Source organism: Monodelphis domestica, chromosome 3 (genome assembly GCF_027887165.1).
Source record: "Monodelphis domestica isolate mMonDom1 chromosome 3, mMonDom1.pri, whole genome shotgun sequence".
NCBI classification, from domain to species: Eukaryota; Metazoa; Chordata; class Mammalia; order Didelphimorphia; family Didelphidae; genus Monodelphis; species Monodelphis domestica.
In genome coordinates this window covers 473,765,448-473,784,748 of record NC_077229.1, presented here as the reverse complement: position 1 = coordinate 473,784,748, position 19,301 = coordinate 473,765,448, and the positions used below count along the sequence as shown (strand labels likewise).

General features: G+C 35.6%; 1 pseudogene; it reads right to left on the bottom strand.

The window, feature by feature from the left end:
* Positions 1 to 7,899: 7,899 nt before the first annotated feature.
* Positions 7,900 to 16,752, bottom strand: LOC100011655 (splicing factor U2AF 35 kDa subunit-like; annotated as a pseudogene).
* Positions 16,753 to 19,301: the final 2,549 nt, after the last annotated feature.

Below are 19,301 nucleotides of genomic sequence, written 5' to 3'. Positions count from 1 at the left end.
TCTTGTTCTCTTCCTGAGAAATATTCCCTTATTTGATGTTTTTCATAGAGACCTTTCAGGACTATTTTAAATACTGTAAGCATGTTATTAGAAAATAAGTATTGTTTTATTAGTTTAGAGATAAGAAGTAAAGTGGCTGCTTGAGGGAAGAACCGGAGTTTGAAGCAGAGCTGAAAGAGTGTGTTAATTTCAACTGCTGACAGTTATAACAATTTTTCTATGTCAATTACTCTCTCACAGTTGGGAGTTGGTCTCTGGCAGTTGGCAGAGACATACTCTCAGAGACTCTCTCTCAGGACTGGAGGAAGTAGCATCTTTGCTACTTCTCTCTGTCTGTGGGAAAGATCTGATGGAGCTCAGTGTTTTCCTTTTCCAACTTGGGAAACACTAGTGATTATATATTGTGGTTTTTGTAGATTGTTTAACTCTGAGAAGACCAAAGAAAATCCTGGTCTTTGGTTTGGACTCTGAGTCCTAACTTGATTCTTGTTGAGACTCAATCTTCTAGCCTTTACTATTTTATAATTTGAAGGCAAAGTTAAGATTTATAAGGATAATAGTGGTAGTTTTTATTTAGATAGTATAAATTTGGGTTAGTCAGATTAGGGAGGATTAGTGTAGCCTGCAAAACACAGGAGAAGCAGTTCCTTGTGGAACCAGGGAGTTTATTGGGTAGATTTAGAAATCCTTTATTTATCCTTATATATTTCAACAAATATTTTATTTTTATAATAAGAGTCTCTTTAGCATCCTTGTGCCTGGCCCTGAAGGGAAGTTCACATTTGAGCTTCACTTCATCACTGAGGATACTTTTGATTACTGTGTAAGAGAAGAATTACAAGACAAGGAAAGCATGCAACACAAAGCAAAGGACATCATCTGCCAATCAAAATGTAACATTCCATTTGGAATGTTCCCAGGAAAAACAGTTGGAGCCTGGCCAGGAGATGAACTGGGAGATTTCTTTGGCTTCTGACCAGGGGAGAGACTGGTTTTTTCTGACCTAGGCTGAGGCTTTGGTGTGGCTGATGTTGGTGACTGACCATTATAGACTGGGCTGATTAGAAGACAGAAGAATAGCAAGTGACCTTCATAACTCCCTGACAGGCTTTTATGTCACAGCTGTGACAGGACTGATAGTTCCCCAAATTCTCCTAATCCTCATAATAGACTAGGGATACCCCATCCCTCTCACCTCATCTTCCATCCTTGTCCTTTCTTTCCCAATAAACCCCCTTACTTGAGAAAGGAAGAGAAAAGAGTTTTTCCTCATAAATCTCATAGTCCACTCAGGGAAGGGGGGGGGCAAAGCTAAAGGCTTCAGAAGAGGGTGATGAAGGGTGGTATTGAGGGAGGAGGAGGGTAGGAAAATATTAATCAATTAGCCATCTAGGAAATTGATAGACACACTCAAATATTCCCCTAGTATATCTCACTCCATTACAACTAGGCACCTTGAAGTTTCCCCTAGTAGTAATATCTCCCTATTACAACTAGGCACCCTGAGGTTTCCCCTAATATCTCTCTAATCACTCCAGAGTATATCCTTTATTACAACAGAAACATCTCCAGATTATCTTTTAATACATTACCTCTATCAAAAAGTATCCAAACAGTTTGAACCTAATTGGCAAGTTAAACAGTTTTGAACAGTTTTTCCATCTAAGTACTTTATTTTTACAACTTGCCAAATTTATTTTTTACAATACTGACAATTAAGCAAAGTATTTTGAACCACTAAATCAATAAACTAGACTATTACTAAAGCATGACATGGATTTTGGATATTCCATGTAAAAGGATTTAAAATATTCCAAGACTCAGATAGTTATGGAAAGCAACTATTATGGATCTATGATCTTATTTATTCTGTATACATGTCCAATTTTAGAATTTATTTGTAAACAAAATCAGAATGGTGGTTCCCCTACATGTCAGCTTCTTTCTAGGTTCTTTCTCTCCCTTCATGTTGAAGGGAGACAGGAACCTTGTGTCTTTTCTTTCATCTGGGAGCCAGAAGATCAGGTTTTTCTAACTCTCACAACCCCATCCTTTATTCAGACATGGAACACTGAATAGTCAGTTTCCATCATTAAGAACAGTGCTATGCAAATAGCCTATTGAGCCAAAGGTTACATTAAGATGAATTTTTCCTTAGGAGCTTAAAAGATGTTGAACTAAAAGGTATTTGGCCTAGAAAAACAATGGATCTGAATACTTTAGAAATTGTCTTAATACATGGTACACAGAAGTGTTTACTGTTGTGTAATTCCAAGGTAGATTTTCAAAAGCAATAATAACCAGGCTGATGTGCCCTGGTACTGATTTTTTGCATCTAGAATGTTTCCTGGTAGAAATGCATATTAGGGCCATTTTTCTTATTGCTTTAACTCTCAAAAGTTAAAAGGAATATTTTTTCTTCCTTTCCAGGAACAGAAATTTCTAGGTTTCACCATTGCTATTCACATCAATGTCAAAAGAAAGAGCATTTTCTTAAAGACATTTCCCCCTCTTTCTCTTCACAGGACAATAAGCTGCCAGGATGTAGTGATTAGAAGCCTGTGGGGACTGAATTTTCTCCAACTACAATTTAGATACATCATCTCCTTTTGGGGGACCCTCTTCTTATATTGACACTTTTCATTTATATTTAAAGGAGAGCTTTAATTCTCTTGCATCCTGGGTAAATAGATAAATCTGTTCTTAAGACCCAACATGGTTTCATCAAGAATGGGTCATGCCAAATTAGATTATTTCCTTTTTTGGCAGGGTAACTAAACTTCTAGATCATGGCAATATTTCTGATAGAGTTTAACTTTTATTTTATCCAAGTATTAGAAAAAAAGTCTTGGGGTATTCTTATGAGAAAGATGTAGAGATGTAGCCTATGCTGTTGAATTTTTTACCAATGTCTTAGGTAAGGGCATCGATGACCTACTTATGTAATTTACCGATGACACAAATGTGGAAGGTATACTAACACATTGGATGAGAAAATTAGGATCCTAAAACAACTCAACAGGCTGGAACATTGGTCCAAATCTGATAATAAGAAATTTTGTGGGGATAAATGTAGGGGTTTATAGTTAAATTGATAAGATCATCAAAAATACAAGATGGGAGAATAAAATTAACAGTTTATCTGAAAAAAAGAGAGGGCTTTAGTGGGTTGCTAACTTAAGATGAGTCAATAGGGAGATACAAAGACTGAGAAAGATAATGCAAACTTAAGCTATATAAACAAAATAATATTTTCTGGGTCTAGAGAGAAGATACTATGTACTCTGCCTTGGACAGTCCAAATCTGAAATATGGTGTTTAGTTTGATGCAATCATAAAAAGAAAGAGGAAGATCGTGGGATATTCCTTAGCAGAGATAGATTTGTTATGTTCCAAGTCACACAGAGTCCCCCTCACCAAGTACTTTGCCCCTCACAGAGAGGAAACTTATGAGTATTTCCTGGCTGAAAATAAAAAGGTGGAACACCCAAAAATATGGCAGAAAGAAAGGTCAAAATGAATCCCTGCTCTGACACAAACACTCTAGCAAAGATCAAGGAAGAGCACCAGACTGAGCAGTAATCTGGAAATTCAGGCAGAAACTACAGTAGGTGACTTTTTCTAGTTGCAGTCAGAATAGGGAGACAGTCAGAGAGCTGCAGGCATTTGGGTAAAAATCTACACTTAAAGAAATTAATTCAGACCATTCATTGAAAGTTCAAATACGGAAACTTAAATACTTTGGCTTCATAATGAAGAGACAGGACTTATTGGGAAAAAAAATCCTGTTGTTGATAAAGAAGGTGAAAGGAAAGGAGGAAGGTAGCAGATGAGATGGATAGATAGTGTCATGGAAATGACAAATATGAACTTGGACAGACTTGGAGAAATAGCAGACCATGAGTTCATCAAGAACCAGACACAACCAGATGATTGGACAAGGAAACCAACTAGGGAAGCTTGTGCAGAAGCCTTTGAACCTGCAGGATGGGTCTAGGGGTTCACAGCTATGTGCCAAGGGCAGAGTGCACAGATCAGGGTCCAGTCTGCAGCAGTATTACATTCACTTTAAACTGGGGTCTTGGAGCCTTTCAGGATGATTTGTAATGGACCTGTAGCTGTGTACTGGGGCAGGGAGCTTGGATTAAAAGTGACCCCCACATTCTGTCCTTTTAACTCTATGTAGAACTTATGAGGTCTGGGGCCAGCAGCATTTTATTAGTTTTCACTCAGGGTGAGTCTGCAGTTGTGTCACACAGACTGGGAACCAGAGCTGTAAGTGTGCAAAGCTCTGATGCTGCTTTAGATCTGACAATTTGGGATGGTTAAAGCTTTCAGTTTTGCTGATCAAGGCTACCTTCCAGAAGCAAACTTCCAGAAGTAAACTTTTCCAACAACATCCCCTTTCCCCAGGGTCTCTGGCTTAGATTGGGGTGCCCAAAATGCTCATACATTGGAGAACATAGTCCAAGCAGCAGCCCATTTGTTGTAGTATTTATATGTTTCTTAATTATTTGTGTATATTTTATATGTACATTTATAAAATTATATATGTATATGTAGTGTTTGTGTAAATTTATAATATGTATAAAATTATGCCATCATTTTTATTAGGTTCCAATCTCTATCCATATATCACCTATGACTTTTTAAAGCATTGTACACCCTTTACACCATAAAACCTGTGGTTTTTATTGCTCAGTTCGGCATATTGTAGTACTTTTTGGAAACATATATGGAGAGCAGAATTGATTATTCTGGTCGGTAGTTTTCTTTTTTGTGTTGTTTCTTCTGGTTTATGTTTCAGGACCATATTTATATCATAGCAGGAATTTGATTGGATGATTTCTTTTCCTATCTTTCATAAATAGTCTACACAATGTTAAAATTACTTGTCCTTTGAATCTTTGATAAAATATGCTTTCAAATCAATCTATTGTCATGGATTATTTCTTTGAGAGTTTAATTATAATTTAGTTAATTTATTTATCTGGAATTGGATTGTGTAAGTTGTACCTGTAGGACTGTATTCAGTTTTAACATCTAACTTATTCTTGGTTATAAGTTTTTTATCTTTTGCTTTTTTGGAACATCATATTCTAAACTCTTCTATCCTTTTTAATGGTAGCTATGAAGTCTTGTTTGATACTGAACATAGCTCTAAGTACTTAAATTTTATATTTCTGGCTGCATACTGTATTTTTCTTTTTTGTTGTTATTTGGTCTTAATTTTGGCTGTTATATTTTGAGGAGGTTTCATTTTGAGGTTTTTTTCAAGAAGTGACTTTTTCTTTCTGAGATTGTTTCAGAAAATAGATTCTTTCTCTTTTCACTTTGTCCTTTGGTTTTAATAGGTCTAGTAGTTTTCATTCATGATCTATGTGATATGGTATCCAGGTATTTTTTGTTGTTGTGATTTTCAGGCTTTCCAGTGGTTTTCTTTTTCTTATATTTTCTTCTGTTGTTTTTTTAACCCCACCCCCACCCCGGTACTAATTACCTCACAGAGTCTTTAATTTCTGTTTAGTTCTTTTTTATTTTCAGTGATACTATTACTTGGATAAGGTTTTGTACCTTCCATATCTTTCCTCCAGTATTCTCATTTGATTTCTATTTATTGTCCCTAAAATTCATTTCATTATAATAACTTAAAAAAAAAAACTTCACTTTATTCCAGAAATCCTGGTTGTCCTTTGGACAATTGTATGTTTTTGTTTGAGACTTTGTTTATAGGTATTATAGAAATGTCCTATTCCTCTGAATTTATATTTTACGTATTCTTGAATCCATAGTACAGGTATCTCTTCCACATCATGACTTTGTCACGATTTTGATATATCACAGGTCAGCATAAGAAATCAAATGAGAATTTTGGGGGAGTTTTGCAGAAGCTGCAGATGATGCACAAAGGCCAGCAGATGATGCAGAAAAAGTTTAGAAACTCAGAAATGCATAAAACATATAAATAGTATTGTATAATCTCAATATATTTTATCTTGCTAAAGCAAGCTCAAAATTTTTGTTATTCTAAAAATGTTCAATCACATTGGAATGAAGTTACATTTTTGAAAAATGTTATAGTAGAACTAACTGCATCCCTATTGAATATCAATTAAAAAATTTTAAAATAAAATATTAGCAAAGAGATTACAGAGATTCCATGATTCTGTAAAAAAAGATAATATTCTATGACTGGGTTGGACTTAGAAATACTTGGTCAGCTCAACATTAGGAAAATATAATATAGAATAATATCCAAGCTTTGGGGATAATAAATCACTATTTTGTAAAAATCTTTGGGAAAACTGAAAAGCAGTCTGGCAGAAACTAGATAGAAGTCAATATCTTATACCATTTACCAAGATAAGATCAAAATGGATACATGAACTAGGTATGAAGGGAGATAACATAAATGAATTAGATTAGGAAACATATTAGCTATCAGATTTATGGATAAGAGAAGGATTTATGAATAAACAAAATATAGAAAGCATTGTGATATGTAAATGGATAATTTTGAATACATTAAGTTAAAAAGTTTTTGTCCAAATAGAACTAATATAGCCAGGATTGGAAGGAAAGCAGAAAAATGGGGAAAAAATTTGTATGTTGAATGAACTAGTCATGCTTATCTTCAAATAAATAAGACTGATACTGTTTCTGGGACATAGTAACTGTTAAATTATTTTAAAGGCTGTCATGTGGATGAAATAGGACTTCTTCAATTTGTCTTTAAAGGATAGAATTAGGAACAAAAGGTAAAAGCTACAGAAATGTCCATGGCCTTTCCTGATCCTCCCATTTGTATTTCCCCTAAAGTTTTGTACAAACTCCTACTTAATTGTATCACTACAAATTTTATTTAGAAGCACACTTTTTTGTTGTTGTTTTTAGAAAAAATTCTCATTATGGACTTTGTATCAAATACAAGATTTTCCAGTATACACATGCCAACAATGGCATCACTCAGAATCCACCAGATCTTTCATTATCTCTTCACCATCTCCTCTCACATTCCCTTTGTCCACCATCATTGCCCCTGTGAAATTTAGATTACTCCACCCTACTTAGATCTTACTTTATGGTGAAGATAAAGTTGTAATCTCCTGATTGAACAATAAAGGTACTTAGTTCTTACTTTATAGTGAAGCTAGAACTTTAAGCTGTCTATTTTTAAATATTAATACAAAAAGGTGCTAAGTAACTATAAAGGTTAAATTAATCCCAAAAAGGTTAAGTAACACAAGGTGAACTTAACAAAGAAGTGTTAAGTAACTCAAAAGATATAATCTAATTAAAGAAGATGAGAACTAAAGAATGGGCAGTCCTGGAGGAAAGCCTCTGATGTGATTGGTAGATGTGAAAATTTAGAGGAGGGGACACAAGAGTAAAAGGTCTATATATTTGGCTCATTTCCTCTTTCCAGTATCCTTTGGTGGCAGAGAGGTGGCTGGTGGCAGCTTGCTGGGCCTTTCGGCATCTTGGCGTGGCTACAGCTATTTTCTGGTTTGGCAGTGAGTTTTCCCTTGACACTATACTGGAAGAAGCTGAGTAGCTAGTTCAGGTTCAGGCATCTTAGCTGAGCCCTCTTGGAGTTTAGGATGATTCCTTTCTCCTTTACCTTCCAACACTATCCTCTTAGAAGCCTCTAATTTCCTTCAGAGACCCAGTGGCAGAGATCTTGAACTCCCCTTGGCACAGGCTAGGTGGGAGAAATCCTATATCTTCTTCCCTCTTTCTCCTTAAACCCTTCCCTCTATATTAATTAAAATCACCATAAATTTCTAGCTGACTTGGGTATTTTATTTGGGATATCCCCTGGCGACCAAAAATTAATTTAGTTTAGGTCACAACCCTAAAATTATCCTTACACCCCTCAATCATCATAGTAACCATCTCTCAATAGAAAATGATCACAACTATGATGCCATACAACTCCTGCCATAGTTCTCTAGTGATGGGTTTTAGATGCATAAAGTTGTGTCCTTGGATGTATCAAGGATACAAGGATACAAGGATACATCCTTGATGTATCCTTGAGTACATTCTTCCATTTCATTTTGGCTACAGTGAGCTTCTCTGAAGTCACTTGCAAGTGAAAGTTCTGCATTGATTGACTCAATAATAGCCTTTTCTGCATCTTCTTTAGGGAGAAACTTTACATACACATTTCCTACAAGATGATCCCCAAGCTTATTACAAATATCTTATCACCTTACCCTCATCTTACTTTTCTTCTATTTCTGTAAAAAATTTCAAAATCATCATAGTGTTTTTGCATCTTAACATCATTCACTACATAGGGCAAATGTCAGCAGACCGGGAAGAATTTTGAGGGTTGTGGTAAATATTCAAAAGGGCAATGGCCTGGCTAAAGTGCAGCTGTTATTGTGCAGCTGATAACATCTGTCTTCATGAGGATAAGCTCCAATTTTGATAGATGATGAGATTGATGCACACCTTGCCAGAACTAGCGTAGTGTTTGGTAAATGCCAAAGAAAAGTGTGGGAGAGAAGAGGTGGTAGGCTGCCTAAAGGTCTACAAAGCAATTGTACTGACTCCTTTGTAGTATCCTCTGAAACCAGGACAGTATACCAAGGCAATGCCAGGAAATTGAATTGCTTTTATTTGAACTATGTTAGTAAAATTCTGATGATCACCTGATAATATAAGGTACTAGACACTGAAATCTTTTTCTCAAGCCAAGCAGCCAAGCATTCTAACTACTGCAGAGTGCACAAGTCTAATAATTGGTCATGTTGTTTGAATGCTGAATATAAAATTGCCTAAAAGATTGTTTTGTGGAGAAGTTACAAAAGGCAAGTGCTCATATGGAAACCAGAAGAAATGATGCAAGGATCTTCTCAAGGTCTCTCTGAAGAACTTTATTTATTTTTTAATTCATTTAAAAATTTTAATGACTTATTTTTTATATATTTATTTTTTTTGAAAATTTTATTTAGTCGATTTAGAATATTTTTCCCTGGTTACAAGAATCAAATTCTTTCCCTTCCCCCAACTCCTCCCATAGCCTGCACACAATTCAAGTTGGTTTTACATGTGTCCTTGATCAAAACATATTTCCATATTATTGACATTTGCATGAGGGTGATCATTTAGAATCTACATCCCTAATCATATTCCCATCAACCCATATAGTCAAGCAGTTGTTTTTCTTCTGTGTTTCTATTCCCATGGTTTTTCCTCTGAATTTGAATTGTGTTCTTTCACATAAGTCCCTCCGAATTGTTTTGGATCATTGCATTGCTACTAAAAGAGAAGTCTATTACATTCAATTATTGGTTCTGCTTCTTTCACTCTGCATCAATTCCTGGAGATTGTTCCAGTTCATATGGAATTCTTCTAGTTCATTATTCCTTTGGGCACAATAGTATTCTATCAGTAGCAGATACCACAATCTGTTCAACCATTTCCCAACTGGAGGACATCCCCTCATTTTCCAATTTTTTGTCACCACAAAGATCACAGCTATGAATATTCTTGTACAAGTCTTTTTCCTTATTATCTCTTTGGGGTACAAACCCATCAGTGCTATGGCTAGATCAAAAGGCAGACAGACTTTTAGCGCCCTTTGGACATAGTTCCAAATTGCCCTCCAGAATGGTTGGATCAATTCACAACTCCATCTGCAATGCATTAATGTCCCAATTTTGCCACATCCCTTCCAACATTCATTACTTTTCTTTGCTGTCATGTTAGCCAATCTGCTAGGTATGAAGTGGTACCTCAGAATTATTTTGATTTGCATTTCTCTGATTATAAGAGATTTAGGACACTTTTTCATGTGCTTATTAATAGTTTTGATTTCTTTATCTGAAAATTGTCTATTCATGTCACTTGCCCATTTATCAACTGGGGAATGGCTTGATTTTTTGTACAATTGATTTAGCTTTTTATAAATTTGATTAATTAGAGCTTTGTCAGAGGTTTTTGTTATGAATATTTTCTCCCAATTTGTTGCTTCCCTTCTTATTTTGGTTGCATTGGTTTTGTTTGTACAAAACCTTTTTAATTTAATATATTTGAAATTATTTATTTTATATTTTGTAATTTTTTCTAACTCTTGCTTGGTCTTAAAATTTTTCCTTTCCCAAAGATCTGACAAGTATACTTTTCTGTGTTCACTTAATTTACTTATAGTTTCCTTTTTTATAATCAAGGCATTCACCCATTCTGAGTTTATCTTGGTGTAGGGTATGAAATGTTGATCCAAACCCAATCTCTCCCATACTGTCTTCCATTTTTCCCAGCAGTTTTTGTCAAATAGTGGATTTTTGTCCTGAAATTTGTGGTCTTTGGGTTTATGATAGATTGTCTTGCCGAGGTCACTTATCCCAAGTCTATTCCACTGATCCTCCTTTTTGTCTCTTAGCCAGTACCATGTTGTTTTGATGACCACTGCTTTATAGTATATTTTAAGATCTGGTACTGCAAGGCCACCTTCCTTCACATTTTTTTTTATTGTTTCCCTGGATATCCTTGATCTTTTGTTCTTCCAAATGAAGTTTGTTGTGGTTTTTTCTAATTCAGTGAAAAATGTTTCTTGGTAGTTCAATGGGTATGGCACTAAATAAGTAAATAAGTTTGGGAAGGATTATAATTTTTATTATGTTAGCTCATTTTATCATGAGCAATTAATGTTTTTCCAATTTTTTTAGATCTAGTTTTAATTGTGTGGAAAGTTTTTTGTAGTTGTGTTCAAATAGTTCCTGTGTTTGTCTTGGCAGATGGATTACTAAGTATTTTATATTGTCTAGAGTGATTTTAAGTGGAATTTCTCTTTTTAACTCTTGTTGCTGAAGATATGTTGGAGATATATAGAAATGGTGATGATTTATGTGGGTTTATTTTGTATCCTGCAACTTTGCTAAAGTTGTTAATTTAGTTCCACTAGCTTTTTAGTTGATTCTGTGAAGATTAAATTGTAACCCCTGCCTACTTTTAGATTAAATCAGCAAAAGTGCATATATCCCATTTAATCCTTATGTGGGATGTCTGTGACCCATGTGTGTAATAGTGAGTGATGAATCAGAATCGACTGACTGACTTCTGGGCAGTCCTAAAGCGGAACTTCAATTGTGATTGGTAGATGTAGAATTAGGGGAAGGCACATGAAGTAATGCAAGAAAACTTGTCTAAAAGGGAGTTAAAACTTCCTGAGTGGAGTTCGACAGAATTCTTCATTCTTTGAAATGGAGGCTGGTGAAGAATGTGCTCACTGGACCAGAGACCCTGTTTCCTAGTGAAGCTGTTCTAAAATCTCTTCCTTTGAACTGATATGTGGTGAGTGAAAAAGCTGACTCTTAACTGCTGGATTTTTCTGAAGAGATTTCCCCAGGTCCTCAGCTTTGCCAAGGCCTAAGGACTAACTCTCCCTGCTCAGGGCCAGAAATAAATTATTTAGTACTTAAGCTAGATATCTTACCCTATCCTCTCTCTGATTTTTTTACTTCACTCTTTCTACATTTTGTAAATACATTGTAAATAAATCTCTTTGGAATAAATTAAGTTCCTGATGACAATACTCTTAAACAATCCAGTCCAACCCTTTTAAAAATAACCCCCTTTCCTCCCTTACAATTCTTTAGGAATCTTTACATAGACCATCATATCATCTGCAAAGAGTGGTAACTTGGTCTCCTCATTACCTATTTTAATGTCTTACATTTATTTTTCTTCTCTGATTGCTACTGCTAGTGTTTCTAGTACAATGTTAAATAATAAAAATGATAATGGGCATCCTTGTTTCACTCCTGATCTTATTGGCAATGCTTTTAATTTATCCCTAGTGTAGATGATACTTGTTTCTGGTTTTAGACATATACTGTTTATTATTCTTAGGAAAGGCCCATCTATTCCTATACTTTGTAGTGTTTTCAGTAGGAATGAGTATTGTATTTTGTCAAAGACTGCATCTGTTGAAATAATCATGTGATTTTTGTTGGTTTCTTGTTGATATGATCAATTATGTGAATGGTTTTCCTAGTATTGAACTATCCTTGCATACTTAACATAAATTCTATCTGATCCTTATGAATAACCCTTGTGATCACTTGCTGGAGCCTTTTTGCTAGTATTTTATTTAAGATTTTTGCATCTATGTTCATTAAGGAGATTGGTCTGTAGTTTTCTTTCTTTCTTTTTTTTTTTACCTGCCTGGCTTAGGAATCAGGACCATATTTGTGCCATAAAAGGAATTTGGTAGAACTCCTTTGCTTATTATGTCAAATAGTTTGTATAATATTGGGATTAGTTGTTCTTTGAATGTTTGATAACATTCACTTGTGAATCCATCAAGACCTGGGGATATTTTTCTTAGGGAGTTCTTTGATGGATTGTTCAATTTCTTTTTTCTGCTTTTGTTAATCTAGACAATGTATATATATTTTTTGTAAATATTCATCCATATCGCCTAGATTGCCATATTTATTGCCATATATTTGGACAAAATAGTTTTTAATGATTGCCTTAATTTCCTCTTCATTAGAGGTGAGATCTCCCTTTTCATCTTGGATAATTTGATTTTCTTCTTTCCTTTTTTTTTATTAGATTGACCAATATTTTGCCTATTCTATTTGTTTTTTTTCCAAAATACCAACTTCTAGTCTTATTTATTAATTCAATAGTTTTTTCACTTTTGATTTTATTAACTTCTCCTTTAGTTTTTGGGATCTCTAATTTAGTTTTCATCTGGGGATTTTTATTTATTTTTTTGCTTTCAAGTTTTTTGTTTTGCATGTCCAATTTGTTGACCTCTGCCCTCCCTAATTTGTTACTATATGAACTCAAGGGTATAAATTTCCCCCTGAGTACTGCTTTGGCTGCACTCCATTGATTTTGAAAGGATGTCTCATCATTGTTATTTTCTTCAATGAAATTATTAATTGTTTCTATGGTTTGTTCTTTAACCAATTTTGGAGAAGTTTAATTTAATTTCCAATTAATTTTTTGGCTCTCCATGTACCCTTACTAATTATTATTTTTATTGCATTATGATCTGAAAAGGTTGCATTTTTTATTTCTCCTTCTTTGCACTTGTTTGCCATGTTTTTATGCCCTAGCACATGGTCAGTCTTAGTGAATGTACCATGTATTGCTGAAAAGAATGTGTATTCCTTTTTGCCCCTGTTTATTTATCTCCACATATCTATTAACTAATTTTCCCAAGATTTCATTTACTTCTTTTACCTCTTTCTTATTTATTTTTTGGTTTGATTTATCTAGTTCAGATAGAAGAAGGTTCAGGTCTCCCACTAGTATAGTTTTTCTATCTATTTTATTGTTGAGCTCCACTGGTTTCTCCTTTAGAAATATGGATGCTATGCCATTTGGTGCACACATATTGAGTACTGATATTTCCTCATTGTCTATACTGCCTTTTATCAGGATGTAATTACCTTCCCTATCTCTTTTAATCAGATCTATTTTTACTTTGGCTTTGTCAGATATCATGATTGTAACTCCTGCCTTTTTTTCTTAGCTGAGGTCCAACAGATTTTGCTCCAGCCTTTAATTTTTACCCTGTATGTGTCTACCTGCCTCATACCGTGTAGACAACATATGGTAGGATTTGGGTTTCTAATCCATTCTGCTATTTGCTTTTGTTTTATGGATGAGTTAATTCCATTCATGTTCAGAGTTATGATTACCACTTGTGGGTGCCCCAACATTTTGATATCCTCTCCTAGTTCTGCCATTTATTCTTTGCTATATTCTTTTAAACCAGTGGTTTGCTTTTACTCAGTCCCCCCTAATCCTCACCCTTATTATACTCCCCTTTCTGCCCCCTCCCTTTTTGTTCTCTTCTTCTTCTTATTTTTTTAGGGTCTATTAAGTTCCCTCCCCTCTCTCTTTCTCTCCCTTTTTGAACTCCCTGCCACACTACCCCCCCCCCTTAGTTTTTCCCTTTTCACTTTCCCTGTAGTGTTAGATAGAATTTGATACCTCAAAGGATCTAGATGCTCTTCTCTCTCAAAATTGATTGCACTGAGAGTAAGGTTTAAGTATTATGTATCAGCACTTTCTTCCTCTCCTACTTATTATAGTATTCTCCCCCTCCCCTTCCCATGCACCTCTTTGTGTGATATAGATTATCCTATTAATCTTATACCTTCAAGTTTCTCTTTGTGCCATCTTCTATTCCCTGCTCCCCTTTTATTTTTTTTTGCATATCATCTTAGCCCACTTATTACCCCAATCTCTACCTATGAATGATTCTTCTTATTACTATAATAGTGTATATAATTTTTGAGAGTTTATAAATAACATTTCCCATATATGAATATAAACATTTTTCTCTTATTAAAGCCCTTAAAGAAGAAAATTTAGATAAAAAACATTTTCCCCTTCCCCTCTCTTTTTTATTTACCTTTTAATGTTTCTCTTGATTTTTGTATTTGAATATCAAACTTTCTGCTTAGTTCTGCTCTTTTCTTTATAAATACTTGGAAAACTTCCATCTTGTTGAATGCCCAACTTTCCCTGGAAGTATATAGCTACTTTTGATGGGTAGGTGCTCCTTGGTTGAAGAACAAATTGTCTTACCCTTCTGAATATCATATTCCAAGTCTGGTGGTCATTTAGTGTGGAAGCTTCCAGATCTTGTGTAATCCTACTTGGTGCTCCATGATATCTGAATTGTCTCTTTTTTGGCTTCTTGAAAAATTTTCTCCTTAACTTGGAAGCTCTTGAATTTGGCTATTACATTTCTGTGGGTTGTCTTTTCAGGATTTAGTGAAGAGGGTGTTCTATGAACTCTTTCAATGTCTATTTTGCCCTCTTGTTCAAGGACACCAGGGCAGTTTTCTTGGACAATATTTTTGTAGTATGATGTCAAGATTTCTGTTTATTTCTGCATTTTCAGGTAGACCAATGATTCTCAAATTGTCTCTTTGAGACCGTTTCTCATGATCTATTATCTTGTCAGTAAGATATTTTATGTTTCCTTCAATTATGTCAGTCTTTTGACTTTACTTTATTAATTCTTGCTGTTTTGTGAGATCATTGACTTCCAATTGCCCAATTCTGGTCTTTAAGGACTGGTTTTCCACTATAATCTTTTGATTTTCTGCTTTAATCTTTTGAATTTCCTTTTTGTTGTTGTTGTTGTTTATTTTGTTGTTGTTTGTTTGTTTTGGCCTATTCTGCTTTTCATGTCTTCCAGCTATTTAATTTTGGCCTCCAGTTGGGAATTCCTGTCTTTTAAACTGTTATTTCCTTTTTGAGTGATTTTCCACTTTTCTTGCCAAAATCCAGCCATCTTTTTCATAAGCTCCAATTTAAATTCTTCAAGAGCTTGTGGCCAATTTCCATTTTGGGGGGAAGGTTTGGATGTATTTATTTGTTATTTCACTTCTTCAATTTCCTCTGTAGTCTGAATTTTTCCTCCATAAAAATTATCCTGGGTCAATGCCTTTTTCTTGTTTCTCTTGGTATCGAGAGGTTGTTTTTCCTGGGCATTGTTTGCTGTCAGTATGTTGGGTTTTCCTTCCCCTTCCAGTCAGAAGTCTGAGTGAGGAGGGAAGGCTCTCTGTGTAGGGTGCTAAGGAGCATGGTTTTTGCCTGAGGCCACCTCTCCAGTCTCCACAGCTTCTACTGTTTGCTGCCCGCCCTTGCCTGCGTTATCTTTGTGTGCAAGGTCAGTGCTCTTCAGCCTGCTGGGGTCTCAAGTCTAGCTACCCTCAAGGGTAGGTCCTTGGTGGTCTCAGTCAGCTGCCAAGGACCTAGAGATGTCCCTTGCTTGCTCACTAATTCCAGTGCACCAGCTTTGACTCTATATTGCACTGTTTGTGGGGTAGGGTAGGGCTGATCAGCTCACAGTTTGGTGGAAGCTATTTCACCCCCTTCTAGTGTGGAAATATCCCACATACCTTCAATGCTGAGCCTCATTGTAGAGTCCCTTTGTTCATGAATTTTTTTTTAACCTTTTGAGGTAGTATTTACTGGTAGGCAATGAGGAGAGGAAGAGTCCTGCATCTACACAGCCATCATGTTTACCCTCTGAAGAACTTTAGTATCCATTATGAGTCATGGTTGTCACTGGCACAGGACTGTCCAGCATGGCATGTATGCATTAAAGAAGGTGCTATGCTTCATGAGCAAGGCAGAATTGCAGTAGCTCAAAACATGTAAATTTAGAGACATTTCTATCCCAAATGTCCCTATGGGTTATTTGTGCCAGACCTGTGGTAGAGTCTTCTGTGCTCATATTAATCTGATCAGCCATAATTGGACACAATGTATATTGACTTCCAATATAGTGACTTTATTCTGGTTCTCTTTGATTATGAAGGACAACAACCTATTCTTGGTTATTGTCTAGTTGGCCCTCAATGGTCTACACTTTTCTTAGCCATCAAAACAGATCATGTTTAGTGCCCTAAAATGGTTGTAGAAATACTTTCTTAGCCACTAGACACAGTCACGCTGACCTGGCAGCTTCCTATCCTATTGTCGTCAGTCAATACAATGAGTAATAAGATGTCTTTAGCATCAGTAAATAATAACAATACTTAAAATTTATATAGCACATTGAGGTTTGCAAACACATAATACCCATTATCTCATGCGATCCTCACAACTCTATGAGATGGTGTTGTTATTATCTTCATCTTATGGGTGAAGAAATTGAGATGAATAGAAGTTACAAGATTTTCCAGGGTCAAAAATGTACAAAGGGTATGAGGCAGGATTTGAACTTAGGCCTTCTTGAACTCCAGGGTTGGTATTCATTTTCTATATTACCTGCTTCCTTGCTGCAGTCAAGGTTGTACTACTAGTAATCTACTCTCAGGGTACACATTTCTTTCTTTCTATAGCCTTAGACTTGAGTCTTATAGAACTGAGCATTTACACATAGAAAATGAGAATTCATCCTATGTTTGCTTCCCATATACATTGTGTGCATATTAAAAATTAAAGCTTAATTCTATGCTATTGGGATAGAGTGTTTTTTGAAGTTTGAGAAGAATTTAAGTTCATTATTTTTTTCTAATAATAGCTATTCATCACCATTTATTTATTACTTACATGTGGGCACTGTGCTGTGTAACAAGGGGATCACTTTAAAAGACTGATATATATTAATTTAAGATCGCCAAGGAATCAGCTATGTAATTCCTAAATGAAAAACTCAAGTCAGCCATCAGCCTTTTTTGGAGTTTAATTACAATAGGAGTAAGAAAGGAATTAGAGATAGAGAGAGAGAAAAAGGGAGAGAAGGGAATAGGGCTTAAATACCCCTTCTGTAGACTTATAAATGTTGGAAATTTCACCATTGGGATATTTCATACATTTATAAGTCTAAGGAAATTTGAGGTTTACAGCTGAGTACCTTATGATTATTATTTCAATCTCTTTGTAGTTTTTTATTTGATTCTCATAACAACTTTTGAGGTTAGGCTTTATTATCACTTCCATTTTATAGATGAGGAAACTGAGACAATCAGAGGCTAGGTGACTTATCCAGGGTCACATAGTTAGTTTTTGAGGGTGACTTTAATCTCAGATCTCTCTGACTCCAGAACCAGCACTCTGCTAGATGGGCCATTTAGCTTTCATCTTTTCCCTCCCCTGTATTATATTTAAAGAGAGGGTCTAGAAGTCTAGATCCTGGTTTTCAAGTAGCTATGACATTGGTGTGAGGCAAACCAGGACCCTTCATAGACAATCCTGGGTCCTACTGCCTGAGGATGAGGAGGCAATTGGCAAATGTATCAATCACTTGGAGTTCTGCTGTCATCAGACCTAGAAACCAATACCTAGCAAGCCCAAGATCTGTAGGTTCTTATTAAAGGTTTGTTGACAGGAACTTTAATTAAACATCTAAGCACAACACAGATTCCTCTCTCTTCTTTTGCATTTTCCTCCTCAACTTTCCAAGCTTAGTTTTGTCCTGCATTAAGGTCCTATTCCTACTCTCTCTACTCCATTCCCAAATTTTCTGGTAAGACATATGGTTACTCATATTCATGCTACCACCAAACTTAAGCTTTGGAGTTCTCCAACACTTTTCCCAGGGATGCTTTCAGAGCCTCTGTGGAACCCCCAGTTTGAGAATCATGGCCTGCGGAAAGGCAGCTGTTGCACATATGATACTGCTGAAGGCATTAGAGGAAGTGTTACCTATATTTCATAGCCTTGTTCCAATCACCACTCTCTGGTTCACCTGCCAACATAAGGATCATGATAGTTTTTGTAAAAGTATAATCTGAAATGTGAATTTTGCATGAAAAAACCATGAGATTCATATATCCTGACTGGATGAGAGAGTTTTCAGCTACAGCGCCTATATAAATATTGTTGTATGAATGATTCAGCTGAACCAACATGACACAGGGAAAAAAATGAGTCTGTAAAATGTACTTGTGTTGGCTGAAATCTTAGTCAATGACACAGTATAAAATGTCCCTTTGCTTTCAGAATGAATGCTATGACTGAGAGCATAGGTTATTTTCACCTGCACATCCAGGTGTGGATTAGAGTTGGAATTTTTAGATTTTTGCATATATTTAATGTCCATTTTCTTACCAGCATTGGCTTTGGCCAGCTACAACTTAGGAATGTATCAAGGTCTGCCCCTTGTTTTCATCCTCAGCACACTTTTTCACTGAGACAAAACCAGGGCTTGTATGCTTTAAAAATATATATATATATTAGAAAAAAGCTCTCTCTGCTTACTTTATATTCTTAAACAAGTGGTAAAAATAATTGTTTCCAAATGAAATTGGGAGCAAGAATTTCTGCTCCTGTTTCTTTTAGAAGCAAAAAAAAATGTTTTTGAAGATAAAAGAAAGAAAATAGGAAAAAAAGAACCATAAACACCATAAAATGCCACAGTGAAGTCTTGGTTTTATGTCTTGGGGAAAAGGAAATTCTATGGCAAGTGTCACTTTAAAAATGAATAGTCATTAAGTTTTTTTATCCTCTTGAGAAATATGGTATTTCGATTCAAGATGTCACAGATTTCTCCTATTAAGGAGCTTTCCTCCACTAATCTTCTTAGTTAATATCTTAAAGTTTCATATAGGCATCTGGTGCCTGGAATTTCAATAAACAGATATAGTGTCTGATAAAGTTAGCTCAGTTTTGGTCTCTTAAACCTCCAGGGATGCTGCTTTGGTAGGTAGTTGCTGGACTGCATGGGGATGAGAAGGGCAGCTAGTGAGCCCATGTCTGTAAGCTGGGGCTGCCCTCAGCAACTGCTCAGAGGCTCAAACCAGCTGATTTAGGCAGCACAACTGGAAATATTATTGTAATAAGGATTTCAGAGCTTGACTGAG